At 44.8% G+C, this 26,851-nt stretch overlaps 1 pseudogene; it reads right to left on the bottom strand.

Moving 5' to 3' along the window:
* Nucleotides 1-19,389, bottom strand: part of LOC146835094 (apolipoprotein L3-like) — a 97,460-nt pseudogene extending 78,071 nt beyond the window's left edge.
* Between the last annotated feature and the right edge of the window lie 7,462 nt (nt 19,390-26,851).

Genomic DNA, 26,851 nt, shown 5'->3' with positions numbered 1-26,851 from the left:
ACATGTGCAACTGCCTCCCAACGTGGTTTGCAGTGCATGTTAATGGAAAAACAGGTTTTACACATATTATAAGGTCATCAAAGCATAGACACGTCTTTTGCGGGAAAACATACATGCATTTACAATTTAAAATCTGGACGGAAATTGCAAAACAGATGTCCTCCAAAAAATGGACCATCTTGGCCATCGTCAGGTTCCTCAAAACCTGCAATGCCTCTAGGAAAACAATGAGTGCACAGGAGCGGGGGCAAAGGAGACCCCGGCCTTCTGTCTCCTGGCTCAGAGCTGGCTCCTTCTTGGGGCTGCAGAAGAGAAGGTGGCAGTCTTGGAGCACATTTTAACCCCCTCAGATACCATCACAGGGGGCAGGCCAAGGTGAGATGAGTCCCCCTCTGACTTAAAAGTGTCTGGTCCTGAGCTTACATTCATGCCTGCCTCGTCATCCGCCTGTGCCACTGGCTCCCTCCATGCCCTGGCCCCTCACTCTGATTTTGGTGGCACCTACTGTGTCCCCCTAGGTGACTGGCAGGTATCACCCATTGCATGACCAGTGGTACCTGAAATTCAAATATCAGTCTACAATTATTCTGATAATCATGTATGAAGCACCTATTGATAATTGTTTACGGCTCAAAGTAGGCTTGCACGTTACAGGCAGCTCTTTGATATGGGTACACTGCTCATACTATTATATTACCAGCATGTAACAAAAAGATCTCTGCAAAGAAGCATAACCCACTAGGTTACCTTACATAAAATACAAATCTGTGACCGGAATGTTATATGCTATGCTGTGGCATGAAACAGGTAAATTAATGCTTTATGCTGTTTCATGAGGAGTCAAGCCTGTGATTAGACTGGACACTGATCTCCCCAGCCTGTCTATTAATCACCAGAGTTTTTGTATCACTGCTATACCCTGACATTGCCAGACACACAAAGAACTCTGCTGCAGATGCCTTAACTCTGTAGGTTCTTTTATCATGCAGTCTGCGACCAACTAAGTGACCTTTGACAGCTTTACTATCACGGTTGCCCTTGTTGCTTTTGGGATCTTTGGCTTTCATGGCACTGATGTTCAAGACTCTGCCCATAATGAATCTTCAGTCTTTTGTAGCCACCCCATGACACTCAATGTATGGTTTCCCCAAGTACATTTGTTCTAAGTATTTAAGACGTATTGCATTGTACATCCTTCATTCAGGAGCAGTTTTTCATTTACCTCTCTTGGTGAAGTACAATACAGAAATGGCCATAGGAGTTACAAAAAAAAATAACACAGAGTGCAATGTTTTGTTTATTATTATTACAAGAAAAACTGAAATCATGTTCTTGCAGAGGAGTGAGATATTTTGTTTACAGCTCTGAAACCTGCATTCATGCTGCACCACAGGAGTATGTGGTCACATTAAACTTAATTATAGAGCAGGATAGCAGCATCAGAGATGGAGTCTTCACTGTATCTTAATGTTAAAAATAGTGTCCTTCTTATACCACAAGCCAGGCCGATTGAAAAGTAGGACCCTTAATTTAAGGAGTTCGATAGATGGGTCACTCTGCCACAAACGTGACACATATCCCTTCTGCCTTATTTCAAGTGCCATAGGATATAATATAACTTAAAACAAGGGAGACCCAAAAATCTTTTGAGAACCTGGGGTAATAAACCGTATTGTAAAAAACAGTCATTCGTCATGAATAATAAATCATGTAAACAAGAGAAAGCCTGGTCTATATAAATTTTAAATTGGTTAATCAACCAGGGCAATTAGAGAAATAGACACAAGAACAGTGTTTAAACTACAAGAAATACATACATTGCGTTTTTTTTGTTACAGAACATTTGAAGCATATCATTCATATAGTACAGACCAAGATCCAGTGCTCACATTTGAGTGAAAGAGCGTGCAGTGACAAGTCAGTGATAAAAAAGCATGCATCAAGTAACAAAAACAGAATGTATGGCTCCTTAAGTTATTTTTATACAGTAAAAGAGGGGTTGGTATGTTTATATTCGATGGCGTTTCGACCTCTATAGATGTGAGGTCATCATCAGGACAAGGTGTGTGAACACCTAGTATCTCGTGGGTAAGTAGGGTATTACTCCTACAACTGGGGTCGTTCCAGTAGGGATGACACCTTGAAAAGGGCCATCAGTTAGCCCTGCAGATTGAAAACTGGGTGCTGCAGGGGAAGTAGGAAAAGTATTCAACCTACAGGAACGATATTATGTCCCACGGATACGTCTCGAAGGGGATACATACAATTAAAACCAGAATTAAACTGGCGGTCAAGGTCGTAATGTTGCTGCCTGCATGGGATTACTTGAATAAGTTATACGTGTAGGCAAGCGTGTCAACCCTGGAGCACTGTCTACAAGGCTAGCAATAATGAAGATTGTTCCCCAACGACACCCACACTGCCAACCTCCTCGAAAGCATGAACAACATTGGCCTCACCCAACTAGTCACCAGCCCCACACACAACGCAGGACACATGCTTGACCCCATCTTCACAACAAGCAACAGAGTCAAGTACAGTCATGTCACCAAGCTCACCTAGACAGACCACGCCATCCTCCACTTCATAATCACCAGATCCCCCCGGCACCACGCACGAGACACCCAGTATCCCCCACCACAGCTGAAGCAAGGTTTCAGAGAGCCAGTGGACCAACGTCCTCAACACTTCGCAATCTGACACCGCACCCAAACTGGAACAGGTTGTCAAGAACTTAACCACCTGGATCACTGACTGCACTGACAAAGTTGCCCTCATCAAGCCCAGCAATCGCAAAAGATCCAACAAACAGGCCAGATGTTACCAGAGCTGAGAACTGCATAACGCAACTGCAAGCAACCACAAAAAAAACGGAAAGCAAAAGGCGCACCAGCAAGGAATCCATACAGAGAGACACCTTCAAGACAGCCCTCACCCGCTATCACCATCGCCTGAAGGAGATGAAAAATAATGTCATGGCGGGCAACTTCTAAGGCGGCTCTAACCACAGCAAAGAACTCTTCAACATTGTCAGAGAGTTCTCCAACCTCGCCACCAAAAACATCATCACCTCTTCTCAGGAACTTTGCCACACCCTGGCGGACTTCTTTCACAACTAGTTCTCCACCATCTACAAGAACTTTAAACCCCAGGCCACTCCCTCCGACCTCTTTGGCCACCTCTATCCCACAAAATCAAGCTCCGGCCACTGACTCACCACCAAGGACCAGCTTACAATGATCAATCATGAATCCATCCACTCAGGAGCCTCCATGGAACCCTGTCCTCACCACATTTTCAAACACAGGAGCAAGGAGATCAGCAGCAAGCTCACTCCCCTTTTCAATGCCTCTATCACCATGGAAATATGCAGAAGTCAAACCCATTTTCAAAAAACCATCTGTTGACCCCAGCAAACTCACCAGCTTCCGTCCAATGTCTCAGCTCCCCTTCCCCGCCAAAGTCCTCGAAAAAGCCATCAACCACCACCTCACAGAACACCTGGAGAACAACCATCTTCTGGGCATCTCCCAATCCAGAATTCGCACCAACCAGAGCACCGAAACTGCCCATATCACTGCCACCGATGACATCAGAACCCACCTTGAGTAAGGAGATCTCTTGGCAGCGTTCAACACCAAATCACACCACACCCTGATCAAAAGACTACATCTCATTGGAATCGAAGGAGACGCCCTCAAGTGGATCGCCTACCACCTCACCGAAAGAACCCTAACACTGTTCACCTTGGAATCCAAGAACATCATCTGTGGCATTCTTCAACGCTTTTCCCTCAGTCCCACTCTGTTCAACACCTACATGACCCCCCTGTCCAACATCGTCAGAGCCCATCCAAACATCACATCCTACAATGGCAACACCCAGTTCATCCTCTCGCTCTCAAAAAACCCCACCACCACGAAAGCCAACATTCGCAGGTGTTTGACAAGCATCGCAGACCAGATGAAAAACAACTGCCTGAAACTCAACACAGACAAAACAGAAGTGCTGATCTTCAGCAACAACACTTCCCCGTGTATCGATGCCTGGTAGCCCTCGGAACTTGAACCCTCATTTACACTGACAGACTATGCTCGTAACCTTGGTATTATCGTGGACAGCAAACTCATCATGAAAACCCAGATCAATGAAGTCTCATCTGCCTGCTTCCTCACTCTTCGCATGTTCTGTAAATTTTCAAATGGCTCCCCATGAATACCAGAGGCACCGTCACTCAAGCCCTAGTCACTAGCCACCTGGACTACGGCAACACACTCTACCCAGGAATCACCACCCACCTCCTGAAGAGACTGCAAACCATACAGAACAAAACAGCCAGACTCATCCTCGACCTGCTCAAACACACCCACATCACCCCTCACCTCAGGAAACTCCACTGGCTCCCATACAGAAGAGATGTCAATTCAAGATGCTGATCCACACCTACAAAGCCCTGCACAACCAAGGACCAGCCTACATCAACAACCGCCTGAACTTCCACCAACCCTCCAGACACCTGCACTTCTCCTTCCTCTCCCTCACACACCCCGCACCGGCTGAAGCAACAGTGGAGGGCGCTCCTTCTCCGGCTTTGCGGCTAAATCCTGGAACAATCTCTCCCTGCACCTCCGGACCTCCAACTCTCTCCTAGATTTCTGGACAGCACTCAAGACCTGGCTGTTCAACTGAACCCATCTAAAGCAGCAAGACCCTTAGCACCTGCATACCCTCATGGGTGATTTGCTGCGCTTTAGAAATGTTGCTTGATTGATTGAAACCTATTTGATGATTGTCTCTCAGATTTTCACCCCTGAATGAGTGCTAAACATTGAAAAACTCAGCTGAAGCAAGACAGAAATTCATTGTTCCTTCGACTCCCCAGAATTTTTGAAGCTTCAATTCTGGCTGAGCATCGTTGGTCCAATAGCCTCCCCTTTGAATGTGGTGAAAAATCTTGGTGGTAAATCTACTGCTTGTTAACATTGGTCAATCAAGTCGCTGCTGTGACAAAATCCAACTTGTTCCAACTGCACACACTGAGACGTGTTCTCTACCTTTTTTCACCAATGCAGAAAGGCTAATTCTGAATGCTTTTAAAGCTACATCCCTGGATTGGTCAACACACTTTACTTGGAAAAACCAAATGTTCTGATTGGAAACCATCAACGTATGCAAAATTATGCGGCAGACTAGCATGTAGTCTGCACTGAGGAAACCATATTACCCCTGTCTTAGCCTCCCTACGCTAGTTGTCATTAAAGAAACACATTATTTTCAAATCTTTATTTTTGATGCACATGGCAGTATATACTCCAGAACGGTCTCTTCTTTACTCTAGGTTTAAATGTACTCACCTGCCCGTTTATTGAGATCCACAAATCAGTTACAACTTGAGGTTCCCTTAAGCGGTAGCTCTTTTTCCGTGGTAAACGACATCTAGGTGGAATCATTTGTAAATGAAAGCATTGCAATTTTCATGTATTTCTTTTCTCTGCAGGTGTTTATCAAGAAGCACTCATCAGCTAAAAATTCTTATTGTTGGGAGCTATTGGATTAGACAGTTTATTGAGAACTTGGCTAAGGATGAGCTGAACGTGGGGATATGAAAGACCCTCCTGTACCAAGCAGACCAAACTGTTGCTAACTTCAAGGCTGTGCAACTGTGTATTCTTTTGTCTAATACTCGGAACCAGGGGAGTGTACCTGTTCCCAGAGCGCATCATCTCTTGATTCGACCATCCAGAGGGAGTTGGTGGGATGAAGCTTCCAGAACCTTCTATTGCGTATTAATTGTGTGTTCCTTAGAAATGTGAGCATTCCTGTCCTGGCTTCACTGAGAGAAGACTACTCTGAAACTCTACTGATTTCCCCTGCCTATGGTGCTGAGTTTTATGCTTGAGTACCTGTGTCTTTCCCGTGAACCTTAACTAGGTCCATTTGATGCTAAAAACTTCCTCTTAGAACTTTACCTTGCCAATTGCGATGCTTTATTTAGAATAGGGAACTTTTTTTATGGAACCAATAAAAAAAAAATTCTGTGCACTCTACTGTGTCATATTATGGATCTTTTTTTTCATAATATACACATTTGGACTGCATAATCATATTCATATATATGCTTTTTGGGCAAATTTGTTTCCTAAATGATTAACTTGTACTTTACTAAATTCTGTTAATAAACCTCCATGGCTTGGACACCATTGTCTCTGTGTCACAGTGTGCATGGGACTGTTAAGGCTAAAGCTACGTCGTTGCAAAATAATGTCTCCAAAGTGGCTTGGACTGGTTATACATCTAAATTATATAAAGACAGAATTGAGGATTATGTTATTAGAGAGGATATGTTTTATAGTATATAGACTATTATATACTTTACTATACAAAAGTATATAGAATAGTATGGAGGTATATGAGATAATTAAAGTACAAGAAACCTATAATCTAATTCTGATTACTAAGATCTTGAGAGCCAGTGGCCATAATAGCATTCTTATTAAACTCATCTGCTCTAGTCCCTCATGGTGGGCTATGATTCTATGTCCTATGTATAAATGGATACAAAATCAGGCATTAACGGATAGCTGGAAAAGAAAATTTATCAAGCCGGTCTATAAGAATGGTAGTTAGAAGGATCCAGCTAATTACCAACTAATATCGCTACCAGACGCAATTGCAAAAAATCTATGCCAAAATTCAAATTAAAGTTTAAAAACTGGTGCAGAAAAGAATAATCTAGTCCTTTATGAGCAGGAAGACTTTAGAGAAAATCAAGAAAGCACGGTTGCCAAGCTGCTCCATTCTGCAATGTTTCATTCAGTCTTTATTTGGTTCATCATAAACATCTATGGGCCATAGCATAAAGCGATAAGACACTTGTAGGCCTTCTGGCCATATTCAAGAAACTGCATTGGGGAAGCTGGGCTCAGTAGGATTGTGATTTAAATACCCGTTAATCTTCCTATATCCCTATGGAAAACATGTTAACAGGAATGAATGTTGGCCCCTTGATCTTTGTTTTGTATCTGGTCTTAGCCGAAACTACTTCCGTTTCTCCAAAAATGGGGTAAAGACCTATAAAATTCTTAGTTTATGTGGGTGATTAATGCTATTATGGACTCCCGTACAATGGGATTACAGAGAAAATTCACTATAGTTATTATTTGGATCCAAACTATATAGCCAGGAAACAGGTCTGTTTTAAACAGTGTGGGTCATAAAGAGTTTTTCCATATTCAAAGAAATTAACTGATAGAGATATACATATACATGTACTCTGTTTAAGATTAGGGTTTGGCAGGTCTATCAGACAAGTCTTATTACTGCTAAGCATGCAAGAAATGGGCATTACACCAGGGTTGGATTGGGATTAAAAATCGGCCCGGGCACGCAAAAAAAAAACAATGGCCAAGGGAGGTCTGCCTCCAGAAAGGCCACTCAGTCATCCACTGGGCCACTGGTGGTATCCGAACGCAGAAATCACCCAAATCGGCCCCCAGACTGCTGAAAAAAGCTGCCCACATCTGGAACTGGACATCGGCCCCTCGGGCATTGCCCGAGTGCCCGCGTTACCAATCCGACCCTGCATTCCACTCGTAAGTTTAATGTGAAATCGGGACACAAAATACAGCAGTATTATTACTTGGTATGGTAAAGGGAGTTTACCACAGACATTATGGAGAAATACTGAGCTGGCTTGTAATATACCCAACTGTAAAGTCATGGCCAGTCAGTCATCTATTTGACCCTGCTGAGAAGCAAATCACTTACTTTATTGTACCTGATACAAAAACATATTAAATTCAGGAATTTCCTTTGGAATTTCCACAGACCTGTAATGGCCATCTTCTGTGTTTTGACTTTTTCAGCCCTGTAATCCCACACATGAGCTGGCTTTGGGTCTCCTTCCTGCGTTGGGCTGGAAGACAAGCGCAGTACTCTAAATTCACTGGTGCTTGGTTCATTTATGGGAAGTAAAGGCCTGCAGTGCCCCCAAAATATCAGCACCACTTTGCAAAGAGCTTTGCGTCTCTGGAGAAAGCAGTGCAGATCAACGCCTGAACGTAAACTGCCTTTAACATGAGGCCACTGAAGTCCCGCATTGTTTGGAAATGGCGGCAACTATTTTGAAGCTTTGAGTACAGGTTTCCTCATGGTTTAGATTGTTCTTGTTCGGCACTTGAGATACTTTGTTGCTGCAGCGAGAATTTGAGAAAACAATGGAGCTTGTTTGTTTTCTTATTTGAAAGTAAGTTTGAAAACTGAAGCTGAATATAGAGAAGAATTCTAAGGACCTCGTTTATAAGGTTTTGCCGTCTTCCTGCTGCGCTGCCCTACGGCAAAAGAAATGGGCAGGAATGCGCCATATCTATCAGACACGGCGCATTCCTCTCCTTTTACCCTGTGCCGGCTCACAATGGGCTGCCTTGAGCCAACACAGGCCCCTTTTCACAATGGTGCAAGGGTGCAGGGATGATTGTTTTTGTGCAGGAAGGGAAACCTTCCTGCACAAAAAGATTCACAAGAGGCCTTTTCCTCTTTCCATGTGTGCTGCAGAATGCAGCACAAATAGAAAAGGAAAAACGAGGCAAAATAAAGATATTTCTCCTAGGTGTGCCTCCCTTACGCCTCCCCTTGGGGGTGTACGTTTTTGGGGCTGCCTCAGAGTTACGATTTCTCGTAAATCTTGGGCACTGTTAAAAAGCCATGGATGTTGCAGGTAATGCCCCCAGCAACACCCATTGCATTCCACTTGAACGCAGAAAACTGCGTTAAAAGGAACAATATGTACGAGCAGCATTAAGGCAAAACATTTGGCTTACTGCTGCTTGGTAAATATGGAGCAGGCTTCTGCTCCACGGAACGTCACAAAAAGTGACGTTCCGACGGCGCAAGGGGCCTCATAAATGAGGTTGTAAGGATTTAAGTGGTGTTTCAGAACCAGCGGCGTCTCTATAGGGGTGCGGGGGTGCGGACCGCACCGGGTGACACCCTCACATGGGGTGACACCAACAGGGTCGGTGTGTGCAGAGCAACCTAACCTTTCAGGAGGAGGAGGTGCTGTGCGCACTGTCTCCTCTCCTTTCTTTTATTTGCTTCCCTGTGAAATGGATCCAAAAAAGAAAATCACTTTTGCTGGAAATCAATGTCGTATTTTTCTGACATTTAATTCCAAAGTGCAGCATCGGGAATAAAAGTTTAAAAACGTGAAAAATAAATAACTAAATAAAGTAAGACAGAGTGGTAGCAAACTGGCCAGATTGATTTTATTCACACCCAAACACATTAGCGCCACTTTTACAGAGTTTGCCAGTGAAGCGCTATTTTTGTTGTCTTGGCTTTGTTTTTCCTGGGCTTGGAACTAGTGCACCAATCCTGGAGGTACTGCAATGTAAGGATTGAAAAACAAAATTTGTACTGCTGCTCTGTATCTAGGGATGTTGTCTTTTTTTTACCAAACTGCTTACGTTTTGTAAGGCTATAGGCAATGGCCATTGAAATGAGTCCATTCAGGGCCCTGTTGTCATGTCCTTAACTTTTCAGGCAAAAGCACTCACTGATTTCTGAACAGTGAGTGTAAAAGCGTTAAGGTAACCATGTTGTTGCTGCTTACATTTCACATGGTTTGCAAAATTTTGCATTCCCTATGATTGTTTGCTTTTTCCGGGATGCTGTCACTTTTTTTTGTAGGCCACATATTGCTCTTGCCCAGTGCGTAATTTAAATTGAGCCGCATCCAGGTGTTTATAGCTGGCAACAATTGGGTTGTAGTTGAAGGTAGTCTGAGTTTTTCTCAGTGGGGCAGTATGGTGTTCAGTGGGGGAGAGGATGTGGCACTATGGCCAGAGCTGCTGAATTTGGAACTGGGGAACCAGGTTCAGCCTTAATAACCAGTCCGCCAGACCACTCTCCTGAGAGAGCACTATCTCATGCTAGATCTTAGAAGGCTTCGCAAGACATTAGAAGCCCCTGTGTCGCAGCACCAGCAGGTGGACCCTAGCATGACAAGTGTAGGTTAACCTTTAAGGCTTGTCCGCCACTATTCATACTGAAGTTCACCTCCAGTCTTCCGGGCAGGCCTATGAAGCAGTACACCCTAGAACAACAGTGACCCTGTCACTGAGATCACAGGACCCTTGAGAAGGGCCAGCTCTAGGGCGGTGCAACCGGTGTGACCGCACTAGGTGCTGACTTTAGGTGGAGGCATCATTTTTGCAAGTATATTATGGTGTTTAAAAGCGCTTGCTGCCTCCTTCCTGGCCTCCAGTAATTTTCAGTAACAATAAAAATGTCATGATGACTCTGGTGATTAATGTTCTTCCTAGAGAGAGATCGGAATTTGTCTAATGGAAGATTTGACTCATGGAAAGGTAGCTCAGAGGGTTAATGCACCTGCTGCAAATAAAATGTACCATGCAGATCTCAAAGTGCACATAATGTAAATAGGCCAGTGGGCTACTACTTTTGTCAGAGAGATCCTTTTGTTACTTGCAGTTTATAAGTTAAAATCCTAACATAGAACAGTGAGCTATTAACTGTCATCTACTCCGCAGCAACACGTCACATTTTTTATTAACTTTTGATACGTTTGGGCTACAAACAATTTATTAGTTTAAATGGTCAGATCATGCTGCAGATCTTGCATTATGAGGCAAATATGGCAGAGCCATTATTATTAAGAAAACATTTGCAAACTAGGATTTTTAGCGATTCATGTTTGAACTGCTGTTTTGGAAAAAGGAGAAGTGCTGATGACAGAAACTCCATGGCTCGGAGACAAATGGCTTGTGCTTCCACATTTTATCGTATTTGGGGATATTCTGTGATTAGAAGCATATCCCACTTTGTGAATACATTTTACTGTCAATAACTCGTTATAACCTTAAATAATAATGTGTATCCATTGGTTGATAAAACTGGGCAGTGAAACCAAACAAATACAAAAAATTGGGATGTTTGCGCATTCTGGCCACGCCTCTGGCTCTGCCCACTGATCCAATCCTTGGGTTATTCCCGCCCTCTGATTCTCCGCCCACAGTTCCCCTACTTTTTTTCCCCCACTTCGACCACTGATATATCGTGTTGCTGGATAGTGGGAACACCACACCAGTAAAAAGTACCATACCTATGATATTATAAATTCCAATAAACTGTTGACTAGCAGGTAGCCCACTGTACAACCTGATTAATGAGTCATTATCACACTGTTGTTAACAGGCACATTTTGTAATTTTAGGACCTACATTTACAAACGTTACTAAGGATTCTGTATGGTCCCGTTATTTGGAAACTGTGTCCACTGGGAGACTCGGAGCGGAGGAGGTCCATGCGGTAAGTCGTGAGGGGGTGATACCATGAGTTACCCGCACCGGGTGACACCAACCCTAGTGATGCCACTGTTCAGAAACAAATAAAAAGCTGAAGTACTGATTCTGAATTTACCTTGAAGAAGCATAGAACTCTATTTTGTGTCACATTTTTGGATTCTATATTTGGATGCCGAAACAGAAAGGATAAGATTTCCTTTTAATAACTATTGAAATATTCATGATACATATAGGTGAAGTTTAGGATATTGGAAGTGTTAAGGGGAGTGATTCTTTGGCATCAGTGAGAACCATATAAAACCAATGAATGTTTGTTATATTATAGGTTTAAGAAAAGAACACCTTCAATATCTATCTGAACCAGAGGACATGTAGTCACAAAACAGTAGGTAGCTATCTTACCTACTGGAGAGAATGAGATTATGCCAAAAGCTCAAATAAGATTGCTTACTTATATTTTGATTATGTTACAGTTTCAGGAATGTCAGGGTTCTGCAAAAACACAGAGAGTATGAGGCATAGGTATAATCTGAAGATATATAATTTCTATAGCGAGCGATGACTCACTATAGCGGTAAGATATTATAGATATTATTCTTGTTGTTAGATATCCATTCTGACTAGTAGATGTGGGAGCCAAGCCAAGTTGTGCATAGGAAGGGTGATATCCAGTCTCTCTGTTCTTCCATTCCCCTATCTACTGTTAGCCAACACATTGCTATTGTATGCGGAAATGTTTATTGTTCTTGTTGGTTCTGGTAATCAAGGTTAGTGCATTCTAACAAAACTTTGATCTTCTAATCAGCTCATCCAAGTGAATGGAATTTTTCATACATATCCCAGCTACTGCAGAACCATATCTAGTATGGAAAATATGAACTATCCACTGAATGACCCTGAACATCACTCTGATATCCTATCTCGCATCACTCCAACTAGCCACAATCTCTTTTTCGCGCCAAGCCACTCTGTGCCACATCCCTGTTCCATCCCACTGGTGTAGCAATGATGCCGCGAGCCCTAAGGCAAGCAAGTAAAATAGGCCCACTGTTTGTGCAGCAAAACATAGCCATAATTGAGATAATATATGCCTCTCAAATCCTTGGGCCCTGGTTATCATTGGACCTCCTGCAACAAAGACAGCTATGCACCTGTTGCGTCCTTCTAGGCGCTCTACTCTGCAACCGACAGCTGTGCTTCATTCGTGAAAGTCCATCTATCCAGGAGCTAAAACAAAACACTACAATGCCATCTCATGATGGGAGAAGGACAAAAGTGACAGATGCCACCATTGGGCTTCAAATCATGTAAATGTGTACAGCTGTGACTCTATGTCTTATTATGTGTAGATCTCCCGATGTTTTACTTTAAATCTCCCACGTCACTGTCCTAAAATGTTGCCATATATGGCCGATGCATGTTAGATGTTCTCTTGTCCTCGTAATTCATATCCACAAAATGATGCAAATGATCCTCACCACAGTAACAGACCAGACCCTGGTGTGCTGTGCACTTGTTTTGTTTTCGCTCAAGGTTTCGAGCGGTATGTCATGGCTGCTAAATAATGAAACAAACAAGTGAAAGTTCTGCATTTTCTGGTCCCGGGTGCCAGAGCTATGGAAAAGCATGAATGGGGACAAGTCCAATATCAAAGTCATTGTGAGGCGGGGATCTTTTTGGGCCTGCATCATTTAGTGTGAATCTAAACTACTTCTTCAGGTTTTTGCAGACAAAACATCAGCTGCAAAAGACGTTCCCAGAGGCACATCTAATTGTGTGCAGTCCTGAATGCGTGTGTCGGAGGTGTGATGTAATTCACACGCGGGAAATTGTTTATAATGCAGGAAGAAAGCACCTCTTAGTGGGTGTTTGCTTTTTAAACATACAGGTGGATTTAGGGCGCAGTGCATACCTGCATATTATGCGTGCACTAATTTCTTCCGGCTTCTATCAATCAGCCATTATGTTAATGACACCTTTGTGATTTATATTAAGAACCGGTATTTTTCCACAGAAACACGAAGCTTTGTTCAGTAGGTGCATGCAGCGGGCAGTTTCTTACCAGGCGTGTCTTTTACCTGAGGCGCCTTCCTTATCGGCTGTTGTAAACAGATATAAACAGGAGCCTCAGCCCGGCTCGTTCTATGCAAATCCTTCTGCCTGCGCGGCCTACTTCCGGGTCAGAGGAAGGAAAGGTTTCAGCCGGCGCAGCAGCCTGCCCTGATCTGCCAGGACCGGAATTCTTCCACGAGACAGTTAACAACGGATAAATCCATCAGTGTACCTGAAAGCCATCACCAAAAGAATGTTTAACCACAGAAAACTTGGAATTGATGTTAGATAAAGATTAGCAGTCCTACCGGTCTGTTCACCGTGGCTTCAGGCGAGTGTTCCGGTTGACTGGCTGTTTTAATCATTACTGCAGCAGCTGGAAGTGTTTTTTTTCCATACATGTTTAGTTGAAGTTTGAATTCGAAAGTTAAGATGACCCTTACCTTAATGTTCCACCCTCCACCACCTTTTCATAACTGTGGTCCAGTGCTTAATTTGTAAAATAATAAGTCCCAGGGCCCTCATCAGGAGGCCACTGCAGCTTGCACCACCCATTGATCCTGCTATGCTGCAACTGATAGTGAAGTGGGGTTGACTTCAAAGAAGGGCCATTGAGGTGCAAAAAGGTCCTTTCATCTCAGTAGGGGTAATCAGCCCTTTGTGTGAGAAACAGGACACTGCCTATTCAGGTGTACGTGTCAGCTCCTTGTCTCTTCCTGCCCGAAAAAGCTATCAGAATGCAGATGAGTTCTCTGTCACACCTAACCTTCCTGTGTTTGTAAATCTCTAGAGCGAATGCACAAAGTATAGCTGTCACCCACTCCAGATGTGTATTGGGGACAGGCTGTAGGCACACAGAGCAGTAGTAGCAGAGAAATACCCACTTTCTAAAAGTGACATTTCTAAAATAGTAATGTTGAATCCATTAAAGTGGATTTATCATTACCATTCCAAATATATATAACACGATACAGCTACTCATTCTGATCAGGAATTGCAGCTTAAAAGTGATTTAAGGAATTCCCAATGTTAGCCTATGAGAGGGGTAGTCCTCACAGTAGTGAAAAACAAATTTAGCAGTTTGTCACTACCAGCTCAAGCAAAACCTAAAAGTACATGTCCTACCTTTTGCTTACACAGCATCCTGCCCTAAAAGTACATGTCCTGCCTTTTGCGTACACAGCATCCTGCCCCATGCGCTACCTTGGGCCTACCTTAGGGGTGACTTATGTGTAATAAAAATGGAGTTTAAGGCTTGTCCAAGGGTGTTTAATGCCACACCTAAGTGGCAGTAAACTGCACAAACAGGTCCTGCAATGGCAGGCTTAAGACAGGTTTAAAAAGGCTACTTGTGTGGGCGGCACACTCAATGCTGCAGGCCCACTAGTAGTATTTAATTTATAGGCCCTGGGTATATGGTGTCCCAGTTTACTAGGAACTTACAAGTAAACTAAATATGCTAATTGTGTACACAACAATGTTACCATGTTTAGGAGAGAAGCACATGCACCTTAGCAGTGGTCAGAAGTGGTAAAGTGCTCAGAGTCCTAAGGCCAACAAAAATAATCAGCAAAAAGAGGAGGTGAGCAGGCAAATAGTTTGGGAGAAGGCCACTCTAAGGATAACAGGTCTCACACATGTCCCAGCCCTGCTGAAAGTGGGGCGATAGACCCAACCTCTAGGGAGTTCTCATCACTAAGGCGGAACTACCTGGATAGACCATCATCCTTGGCGTGTTCTACCCCTGATCTGTGTTCCATCTTGAAGTCCATACCCTATAGGGGAATGGACCACCTCAACAATTTTGGATTCTCACCCTGCATTTGCATGAGTCACCTAAGGGGACTGTATTCCATTGGAATCAGGAAGTTAGTACCAAACAGGTATGGGCTCAACTTCTTCAGTGTCCAAACCACAGCAAAAACCTCTCTTTCAATAGCACTCCACCTTTGTTCCCTGGGGCGTAACCTCCTGGAGCTGTAGGCTACAGGTTGGTCTAGGCCCTCTTCATTTAGCTGTGATAAAACTGCCCCTATGCCATATTCCGAGGCATCTGTCTGAACAATAAGACCCTTGGAGAAGTCAGAGGCCTTGAGCACAGGGGTTGGGCACATGGCCTGCTTAAGGGAGTCGAATGCTTTTTGGCATGCCTCTGTCCAAATCACATTTCTGCGCTGCTTCTTAGAAGTCAGCTCTGTCAAGGGGGCAACAGTGGTGCCATATCCCTTGACAAACCTCTTGTAGTGGGCCCAGTGAGGCCCAAGAAGGCTCTGACCTCAGTCTGGGTTTTGGGTGGTTCCCAGGCCATGATAGTCTCTGTCTTGGCCTGGAGGGGCTGTACCTTACCCCTGCCCACCTGTTATCCCAAGTCCACCACAGATCCCTGCCCTATCTGGCACTTACAGGCCTTAATAGTCAGTCCTGCTTGTTGAAGAGACTAAAGCACTTCCTGGAGGTGAAAAAGATGGTCCCTCCAGCTTTTACTCTAGATGGCTATGTCATCCAGGTAGGCATCTGAGAAGGCCTCCATACCATCAAGGTTCGCCAACCTCTGGAAGGTGGCAGGGGCATTTCTGATTCCAAAGGGCATCACTCAAAATTGGCATTGGCCCTCTCGAGTGGGAGAAGGCTTACCTTTCCTTGCCACCTTCTGTTAGGTGATCTGTCAGTACACTTAGGTCAGATCAAAGGTACTTAAGTATTGGGCAGCCCCTAACCGGTCAATCAGCTCATCATCCCTGGGGATGGGGTGATCATCTGTCTTAGTGACTGAGCTTAGCCCTCTATCATCCACACTGAACCTGAATTGAGGTGTGGTGCCCTGTGGGGCAGCTTTTGGTACCATAACCACAGGACTGGACCAGGGGCTACTGGAGGCTTTTATGACTCCCAATTCCAGCATTTTAGATACTTCACTTTTAATGCTGGCCCTCACCTTCTCTGGTACATTTAAGAAGTATTCTTGACAAGGAGGTTGTAACCTGTGTCCACATAATGGGTACACAGGTGGGCAGTCACAGGGATGGGGGAAAATAGAGAGGAGTACTGTTCCAACATTTAATGGCAGTCCCTCTGCTGTTCAGCTGTCAGACTGGGGAGGCGGGCTTAGTCCCTCCACAGATCCATCTTTCTCCTTGGAGTCTAAGAGGTCAGGGAGAAATTCACTCTCCTCTTCTTCTCTATCTATCACCAACAGCATGGTGAGCTCAGACCTCTCAAGAGGGGGTTTGAGGCGATTGATATGGAGCACCCTGTGGGTTGCCTGGTGGTCTTGAGGTCCACTAGGTAGGTGGCATCACCCTTCCTCTCAATCACCTTATAGGGTCCAGCCCAACGGTTCTGGAGGACCCGGGTTCAACCGGTTCCATCACCCACACTTTGTGCCCAGAAGTCAATTTCACAGTGGTAGAATTTTAGTCATACCACTGCTTCATGACATCCTGACTGGCTTTGAAGTCGGGAGAGGCTTGCTTGGCTATTTGGCTTCTGAAGGCCAGAATGTAGGTCACTACATCCTGGGGAATCTTCCTGGAAGCGTGCTCCCACCCCTCTTTTACCAAATGCAGGGGTCCTGTGACAGGGTACCCATACAGAAGCTCAAATGGGTTGAAGTCCACTTCCTTCTCTGGTATCTCCCTGTAGGCAAACAACAGGCATAGCAAGAGGATGTCCAACTTATTCAAGGTCCTTCAAGGTCCTTTTGAATCTCTCAATAAGCCCATTTGTTAGTGGATGGTAAGTAGTGGAGAACTTGTAGGTTACCCCACACTCCTTCCAAATTCACTGCATATAAGCAGATGTGAAGTTGGTGCCCTTGTCATACACCTCTTTTTTGGACAAACCCATTCGGCTAAAAATCCCCATCTGGGCCTTTGCCACTGCAGATATAGTCAGGGTCCTCAGAGGGATTGCTTCTGGGTACCTAGTGGCATGATCCACCAGAACCAGGCTGAACCTGTTGCCTGAAGCAGTCTCGGGATCCGTAGGCCCAATAATGTTGATGCCCACCCGCTCAAAGGGTGTGCCAATAACAGGCAAGTGATTAAGGGGGGGTGGTTTAAGCCTCTGCCCTGTCTTATCACTGGCCTGGCAGGTTACACAAGTTCTACAGAACGCATATGAGGAAGTCTTGATCCTGGGCCAATAAAAGTGGGGGCAAGCTATACAATGGTCTTGTCTTGCCCAGGTGACCTGCCAGGGGAATTTTGTGAGCCATCTCCGTTAGGAAGGCCCTGTAGCATGGAGGGACCACCAGGGCCCTTGTTGTCCAGTGCACAAGAGCCTTAGGCTCACTGTAATGGAGATTGTCCTCCCAGTAAATTTGACGACTCCCAGAGGCATCACCTGCTGCTAGGGCTTCGGCATGTTGCGTTAGTCCCACAAGGGATGGCCACTTCCTCTGTGCCCTACAGAACTTCTCCATAGTGGGTGCTCCTTCCATAAGCCATCCAGCAAGCTCAGGCAGGTCATTAACAGGAGCAATACCCTCCTCAGTGGGATCCGGGGCAGCCCCCTCGTGGTGCCCCACCCACCTCACTGGGAAGACATTCAGGGGCCGGTTTCCCACGCCCTCTGCCTTTCTTCTTTTAGCAGCTGGCTGGGCCATTATTCCAGCCTCTAACCCTTTTTGACTCCCATTACAGGCTGCTATGGGCCTTGTCATTACCTAAATTCAGTCAGGTACCCAATCACCCACATGAGCCTCGAGCTTCACTTCCTTCCAGGTAGTGTGCGCAAGGTTATTACCAAGCAAACTGTTCACAGGCATGGCAAGACTCACAGCACACTTCAGAAGACCCGAAACCCCCTCCTCCACTCAAATAGAACATGGGCCACTTAGTAGTGACCCTCTCTGTTGTCACCCACCACAACTTGATGGAATGCATTGGAAATCACCTGCTCTGAGGACACAAGCTGGCTCCTTACGATAGTCATTCTGGCACCTGTATCCCTCAGAGCCTTAACACCATGCCCATTGACGGTGACCCATTGCCTATACTTTGTAATATTTGAGGGCAATGGTTCTTAGGAACCATCTCACTGTCACCCAGGAACACTTGGGTAACCCCACTAACATACCCCCCCATTAACTGGGACAAACTCCTCTCCCAGCACCACACTAGTAACCCCTGGAATCTTTCTTCCAGTGGGAGGTGGTACTCTTTTTGGAGACTTTGAATCCCCATTAAAATGTCCATACTCATAGCACTTAATGACTTTTGTCAGGGTAGTTTGTCTTCTAGTGGCCAGATTAGGAATGAGAACCAGACCCTCTCCTCTGTGAGTTGTTTTTGGGGGCCTTTAGAGAAATCTGTCTTTTTTTTATCTCCCCTCCTGCTTCCGGTGGGAGCCCTGACCATGGTTTTGGGAGTCCCCCCCCAGATACCTTCTTGGACTGTCTTGTGCTGACCCAGATGGTCTCATCCTCAGCAAGTTTCCTGGGGTCAGAAAGCTTACTGTTCACCAGGTGTTGGCACGGCTCTGGAAAACAAATACCAAGAATGTGCTCCTTTAAAAATAAGTTGTACAAACCTGGATAATCCTTAGCCTTGCTGCCCTTCACCCCGCCCTTCAGTGCCTTCCTATAATAACCCAAAAAATCCACCCATGTCTGTGTGGAGAATGTGTGGCTGGCCCTGAACCATTGCCTATAATTTTCAGGGGTAAACCCAAAATTGCTGACTAAGACTGCCAGTGTAGCATGTTTGGTCTTCTACCTCTAATGTAAGGAGTGTGTCTCTTCCCACTGTGGGCATTTACCTCCATAAAATACCACGCCAGAACACCTCTGGGACCTTGTGCACTCTCAGAGCCACTTCGTATGCTGCAATCACTTATCTATGTCATCACCCACCACATAACTGGGCACCAAATCCTGAGGTTTCCTAACTCTGGACTCACCAGTGGACACTGCAGGTATGCTGCCACCATTACTGTTGCTGAACCCCACTTGTAGGGCTCTAATGTCCAGCTCTTTGAGGTTGAGCTCATGGGTAAATTTCCTCTCCTCCATGGCTAGCCTCCTCTCTGGCCTGCTCCAATTTAAAAAGCCCCAATTTGAGCTTTCTTTTATCGCCCCGCCTCCTGTCTGCCAGTTCCTCTGGGGACAGGTTCTTTGGGCATCCCCTAGTGACTCATCATCCAAAAGGCCAATCGCCCCTGGAATGGCCTTGCTTCAAGTCCCTCATCCTCGACATTGAAAAGGCCTGTAACACCATACACTTGTTCTACCTTTTTGAGGTCTTATGCTGCTTTGGTTTTGAAGCCCTTATCTTACGTCTCATAAGAGTATTATACACGCGCCCTTCAGTGTGAGTGCCCATAGGCAAAATCATCTGCCTCCTTCAAGGTCAGCAGAGGGACTAGAAAGGGTTGCTGCTTGTCCCCCCTGCTTTTTGCCTTGGCCATGGAACCACTCTTGGTGAGGCTGATAGATGAGGCTGCAGCCTGGGGGAATCCCACTGGTAGACAGGACACATTCCATTTCCTTATATGCGGTTGACCTCCTCATTTACCTCAAAGACCTCCAGGGATATACTTCTCGGATTACTCAGAATTTTGATGACTTTGCTGCTGCCTGAGGTTTCTATGTTAATTGGTTGAAATTGTCATCTTCCCCTTTGTACTAAATATTCCTGAAATGCCGAAGGACCTTGTAGGGGAAACTCCCCAATATATCATACCAACTAGGATTTACTCAATGACAATCTGACAAGGGCAGTAACTGCGCCTTACTTCCCAGGTGGCATTCTGGAACACTTGTTCACTAGCCTCAATGGGGCACAGTGCCCTCTTGAAGATTGTGGTCTTACCTTGACTGTTATATTACTTTACCAATTTAGCCATCATCCCGAAGAAAATTCTTCTGCAGCTTGAACAAGCATCTAGGCAGCTATTCGGAGCACTTGATGGTGCAGAGTGGCCATTGCTAAGCTGCACCTCCCGAATGAGGCGGGTGGCTGGCGGCTTCTGGTTATGACCTATACCTCCTCTGTGTCCAACTACAATGGTTAATTAGGTGTATTCTGGGAATTCTTTTTGCAGTTTTATAAAGTGCAAACTCGACCTGAAGGTATTGGAGCGCTTTACATGAGCACGAGTTAGATTACACAAGGATACATTAATTTGTGTAGGCACGGGGAGACTACTCAATTTGTCCAGAATCCCAGGATGTTGAACCAACGCTGAGACTGGAACCTGGTTCTCCAGTCCCCAAGTCGCCTGCTCTGGCCATTATGCCACATCTTCTACTAAATATCTCTTTCCCTCGAAGAGACATGCCCGCTCTGACTTGATCAGTTAAATGGGCTCCTGGTTGCAGGCACTCACCGGTTTCCGCCTATCATTGCCTCCTCCAGGTTGCACTGCTACTCCTGAACTTTATGCTTCACTAAATGGGTGACTCCATATGCCCCAGCCATTTCTCTTCAGGGCCTTCCTGGATCACATGGTACCCGCATGCATAGGGATCTAAAATATTGGCATAATTCAAAACTCACAACAATGGGGGATCTGTTTGAAGAGGGATAATTTAGGGCCTGATTCACAAAGGGCCTCCACACCCGCAGTTGTCACAGAGGGCTAGCAGTCATGGTGGTGGGCCCGCACCCATGGCGGAGGCCCTGCACTCATGGAGGAGGCCACACAGTCCTGGCGGGGGCCCGTACTCCTGGCAGGACATCTGCAATTAGAAACTACCATGAGTGTGGAGGCCCTTTGTAAATCGAGCCCTGAGTTAGAGACACATGGTCTCATCCAAGCCCGCTACACCATGGGATTAGGTCGCAGGCACATCATCAGGTTTTATAGAGCCCTCCTTTCTCACACTTCACTTTTGCTCTCACTACTGCAGGAGGAATGGGAGGCTGAGACAGGGAGGGCATGCCACAAAAAAGAGCAGCCGAAAGCCCTGGCTGTCCTGCACTCTGTATCCCACAACACTACATTTAAGCTTATTCAATACTACATACTGGTCATAACTGTACTTTCACAACTGCCTTCTTAACATTCTTGCTTTCTCAAATTTGCTTGAAAATTATCCATTTTCCCACTCTTTGTTCAAATGTTTTGCAGGGGGAGAACCCCCTGAATCCCCTTATAACGGTTAAGCTCATATGCTACACTTGCTTGCCACAGGTCACGCGGCTCAAACATTTATGCCTCACCACTTTTAAATGTCACCAGCCATCACTGATATTGCATAGAGCTTACTTCTCCACAGCAGCTATAAAAACATACTTTCCACAGGTGACTGCTGCCTGCGTCTGCTGCTTCTCAGAAAAGGCGGACATTTTACACATGCACTGGGCATGAACCATGCTCAGGAATATTTGGAACAGAATATTAAAGCCAATTTCCTCCGTTAATGCAAAACCTATCCCCCAAGATTGAGTATATATGGCCATTGGCATCTGCAAATGCTCCAAAAAAGGCAAAGTGCTCTCTTGTTTCACTACCTTTGCTCACCTCAAAGCTAAGCATACCATCCCTAAGATTGGAAGGCCAGGACTCTACCTTCTCCGATAACTTGGCGCAACGCCCTCTTTAAATGGGCAGGAGCTGAAAACAAAGCCCTCCATGGAAAGGAATCCATAGGCCTCCGCGGATGTCCCATAGCTGTGGCCAGGAATGCCCTCCTGGAGAATCTGAAAGCAGACCTAGAAGATGCGGTGCCAGCACTGTAACCGCTTATCTCACCATGACACATCGGCTTGACGTTGCTACCCCTGCAGGTTAGCCCAGGAACAGGTGGGTTGTTGTCTTGCCATCAATTAAACTGGTGCCCAAACTGCTGCATAACCTCCTGCCATGCTGCAGTTTCCTCCCATCTATAACGCTTCTAGGCAAAACCAAGACCCCTTTCCTTCTCCTTCCCTCCCTTTGTCCCCCCTCTCCTGTTCAGTGGAGAGAAATTGCTCCTAGCTATCGACAGATTGTCCTAGGATTGATTAACGACCGAGGTTATCGGACAAAGTAAGTTGCACACTGTGTGCACTTTAACATCTTCCTCATTCACAGAAACGTTTTGATACAGTTCCGCGGAATCAGCATTCCAGTGAATGCTGATTCTATGAGTGACTGTGGGGACTCCGGAATGCTCCATGCATTAGTTAAAAACCACTCAGCAGAGGAAGGCTTACAGTATTTGGAAGAAAAGACTTACAGTACTTTGTAAATTACAAATTGCTGCTAAAATCATGAAATACCAATGTGAATAAATTTGTGTTGGTTGAAGAAAAAAGAAGTGACCAAGCCATTGTTGATCCTTCAAAATTCCAAGGTGGACGGCGGGATTCTGATCAAGAATTGTTCAACGACACTCAAACAAAACCACAAGGCAGGAGTTCACATTGGCTATGATGTGATGAGAATTGTGTTATTCACTGCATAGTTTATATGATCTGAAACAAGACGCACAATTGAGTAAAAGGTAACTGACGTTCATTTGCTTACTACAATAGCACTATAAACATACAGACAGAGTTTATGCTTCTGCCTCACCTATATTTTTCTGTGTGAGGATCTGGCCCGACTACAGAGCAGAGTGGCTGGAAAAGGGGAATATTTACTCCTAAATGGGAGTGGATCAGGGAGGAGCAAGGAGGAGCCTCAGTGTGACATACGCCCATGCACAAAAGAGTAAGCCCAGTGCTATTTACAACCTGCACTTTTAAAGTTACTTAAGCCAAAAAAACGGTAGTAAATTACTCCGCCCTCTGAGATGAAGTGAGTCCAACACCACACATGGCCAACCACTGATACTGCCACATCCTCCCATAAAAAAAGAATGGAGCTAGGGCCTTAAAATAAAACCCCAAAGAAATAATGTTTACTAAATATGGCCTGCTGCTGCTCTCTTTTTAAGTGCTGGCATCACTCATACACCTTTACATCACTGTTCAAAGGTGTGTGCATGCTGTCTAGTATAGGTTTAAAATCCTTACACCACGTTTTAACATTTACACACTTCCAAGTCTGAAAAGTTTTGTAGATCTGGCTTTGCATCAAAATCTGTGGGTGGCTGCATCGGAACACCCACGTACCACTCAAGCAACATTCCCTTGACACTACATTGCGCAGAACAGTGCAAACGGCAATTTGCATTCGTTTTGTGACAAACTTCTAATACAAAAATAAGTATTGACTTGAAAGTAATACTTCATGAAGACTTTGATGCTCTTTGCATCAATTTCCGTCGCTTTGCGGCAGCTTGAAGTCTTAATAAACCTGGTGCTCAAAATATACTAGTGGAAAGATTTGTTTTCCTATAAATATCTAAAATGTTCGGAAACGTTTGTAGAGTCGCACACACTATAAACAAGAGCTCAAATATGTTAGTTGAAATGTTATGTTTTTGCTAAAATGTTCTTAAAGGTTTATAGAGATGTGCACACTTGTGAGCTAAACTTTTCAATCAATGTACTTTTTCTGGGTTTGTTCCTGAACATTTTCCATTTCGGATCCTCCTTCGCAACTTGTGACTGGCCCAAAGGATCATGGATGTAGTTTTGATGCCAGCACATCCTGTTCACAGTGTACCTGTGTGCCCTTTGTTTGGTACCAGCAACAAACAAAATACAGAGCTTGGCAGCCTCCAGGATAGTTTGCATTGAACTTGTCTCCAGGCCTTCTAGTCCTTTTGTGTTCAGCTTAGATTTTATTTTTACCGCACACACCTTTTTTAGGTCTCGCCTACGCAGCGTGCATCCGCTGCATACGAAAGAGACCTTTAGCCGTCGGTTCCCTTTTTCGCCCAAAAACGTGCACGCGTTCCATTGCCTTTTTCGCCCATTGCCACGTGCACATTTGGCAATTCCCTTGCGGGAGCGAGTGCCTTGCTGCTCGCTTCCGCAAGGGAATCGCGCAGGCACCCTCCTCTCTCCCCTCCCCCTGAAGCCATGCGAGGCGCGCGTGCGCGCTTGAGCTTGTTTGGTAATGTTTCGGCGCTGCCATGAAAGAGGAAGAAGCCGTACTTTGCTGGGTGAAATGCGGATCTATGACATGCTATGATGACATGCTATGATGACAGGTCTCTTCCGTGAGTGCATTGCTTTGATGATCTGTGATCTGTGTTCATAGAAATGGAACCTGTGGCCTGCAACACTCTCCTTCATTTGCACCGTATTTCTAAACTACGCACACAAAAGTGTTTCACATGCTTTTGACGATAGCCCTATTGGCTTGACCAGCGCACACTTGCTTCTGTAATACAAGAAATCCATTCTGCTGCTTTACTTGTGCATACTAATAGAGCCTGTAATTGCTTGTATCATTGTTCCCAGCTCCTACCACAGGTATTTTGCATTGCTGTTATTTTATTATTGTTAATATTGATGCATTTAACTTTTCAGACATCGATTTTGCTGCTGACTGCTTTACTGGGAAGCTCATCATTGCCTATCACTGTAGGAGGGAGCGAGAGAAAATGTAATGCATTCTAAGCCCTAATCATTATCCGAGCTCCAGCCGAGAAATGTCAGAATTCAAAGAAACAAATGATCCGTCCTTCTTGCCTCTCTTGTGTTGTAAACTTCTGTGCGCGCATGTGCTTGTTTGGTAATGTTTCGGCGCTGCCATGAAAGAGGAAGAAGCTGTACTTTAAATTATGCTAATCCGAATGCTTTAAGTAGACTTTGGCAAGATCGTGAAGGTGTTTTAGGTCTCGCCTGAGCCAGCACATGCGCTGCTCAGTGAGATATTTAGGTGGGTTTTCAAAGTGCTACCCCACGCTTTGGCTGGCCTAGCATTTGCATTCGCGTGCACGCGCGCAGCCGCCATGTGGCTTTCATGGCTCATTAAGCCTTGCTCTTCCAAGTGACTCGCTCTGCTCCTACCCCACCACAGAGCGCGTCCCTGCCATCACTTTCGCTTTCTCTGTGTGAAAGTTTTTAAAGATAAACAATGAAGAGAATTGTTGCTGTTTTTAAAAAGGGGCTCCTATTACCAGATAAAGTTTCACATTTTAATTAACGCAAACAAACCCGGGCGGCCTCAAGATCTGGGAGGTAAACAATGCTAATAAATCCACAAACCAAGGAGCAGTTTTTACAGTAAGCAAACTAAGGATGGGGTCTGTGTAAACAGGCATTGTTTAGGGGGACAGATTAACATTTTTGTAGTAACTGAGTCCAGACGTGTAGAGGGTCATTACATGTTTATTTGTAGTTGATTACAAGTCATCCAGTTCAATCCAATACAAGACCAGTACAAGACAATCATAGACCCCACCAGGAGCAGCCAGTGTGGTGCTCAGCCCTTCTCAACTGACATCTCTGGCTCCCAACATTCTGTAATACATCATTGGATGAACATTCCACTGGCAGAGCAAGAGATTGCATGCATAACAACAAAGCCAGGATATAACATATCCCCTTTCCTTCCATATAAAAACAATAAAGAAAGAGAAGAGACTGAAAACCAAGATAGAGGAAGGACAAAGAGTAAATCAGAAAAATCGCAAACCATGAGAGAAAAGAGCAATAAAAAGAAGATGCAAAAATATAAGTGAAGAAAACAGAGAAGAAAGACAAAAGGCGAGAATACCATCCTCTTTTCCTCACAACAACAATAACAAAAAGAGAAAATACCAAGCGACTACCTCAAGATATATCTGCTGGCCAGGCAAGTATAAAAAGAGACAAGTCAAAGCACAAAACAATGACCAACAGACCAAAAGCAGACACTAACAAGAGTAGGAGAAACAAAAACTCTAATACATAAACGACACCACGTTAAAAGAAAGACCGAGAAGAACAAGGAAAAAATAGAAACCAGAATCCACAGATGACACCAGTAAAAGATATCAAAAGGAAATCGAGCTGTAAAGGGAAATGATGAGACAATTTAAGATATATCACACAAAATTCCAATTACATTAAAATCTCATTAAAATGTCAAATATAACAATATAACGATATAACAATTTTGCATACAGTGTTAACTCCCGGAAAACACATTAAGGGATTAAAACCTCTGATTTATGAAATTGAAGGGTGATAGGAGGAACAAGAGACAGACAGCTTTGTGTAAACGGCAGCGATTCACCTCACAAATGGCCTGTTAAACTGCTAGAAATGTAGAATTACACGGAACAATGGACTCTCAGACACTCTCTGACAGACTCAGACACTCTCTCACAGACACTCTCTCACAGACTCTCACAGACTCTCAGAGACACTCTCTCACAGATATTCTCTCACAGACACTCTCTCACAGATGCTCTCTCACAGACACTCTCTCACAGACACTCTCTCACAGACTCTCACACTCTCTCAGACTCACAGACACTCTCTCACAGACTCTCACAGACACTCTCTCACAGACTCTCATAGACACTCTCTCACAGACTCTCACATACACGCTCTCACAGACACTCTTAGACACTCTCTCACAGACACTCTCACAGACTCTCACACTCTCTCACAGACACTCTCTCACAGACACTCACTCACAGACACTCACTCACAAACACTCTC

Source organism: Triturus cristatus, chromosome 4_2 (assembly GCF_964204655.1).
Source record: "Triturus cristatus chromosome 4_2, aTriCri1.1, whole genome shotgun sequence".
Lineage (NCBI taxonomy): Eukaryota > Metazoa > Chordata > Amphibia > Caudata > Salamandridae > Triturus > Triturus cristatus.
The sequence above is the reverse complement of the archived record's forward strand: the minus strand, read 5'-3'. Positions and strand labels throughout refer to the sequence as shown.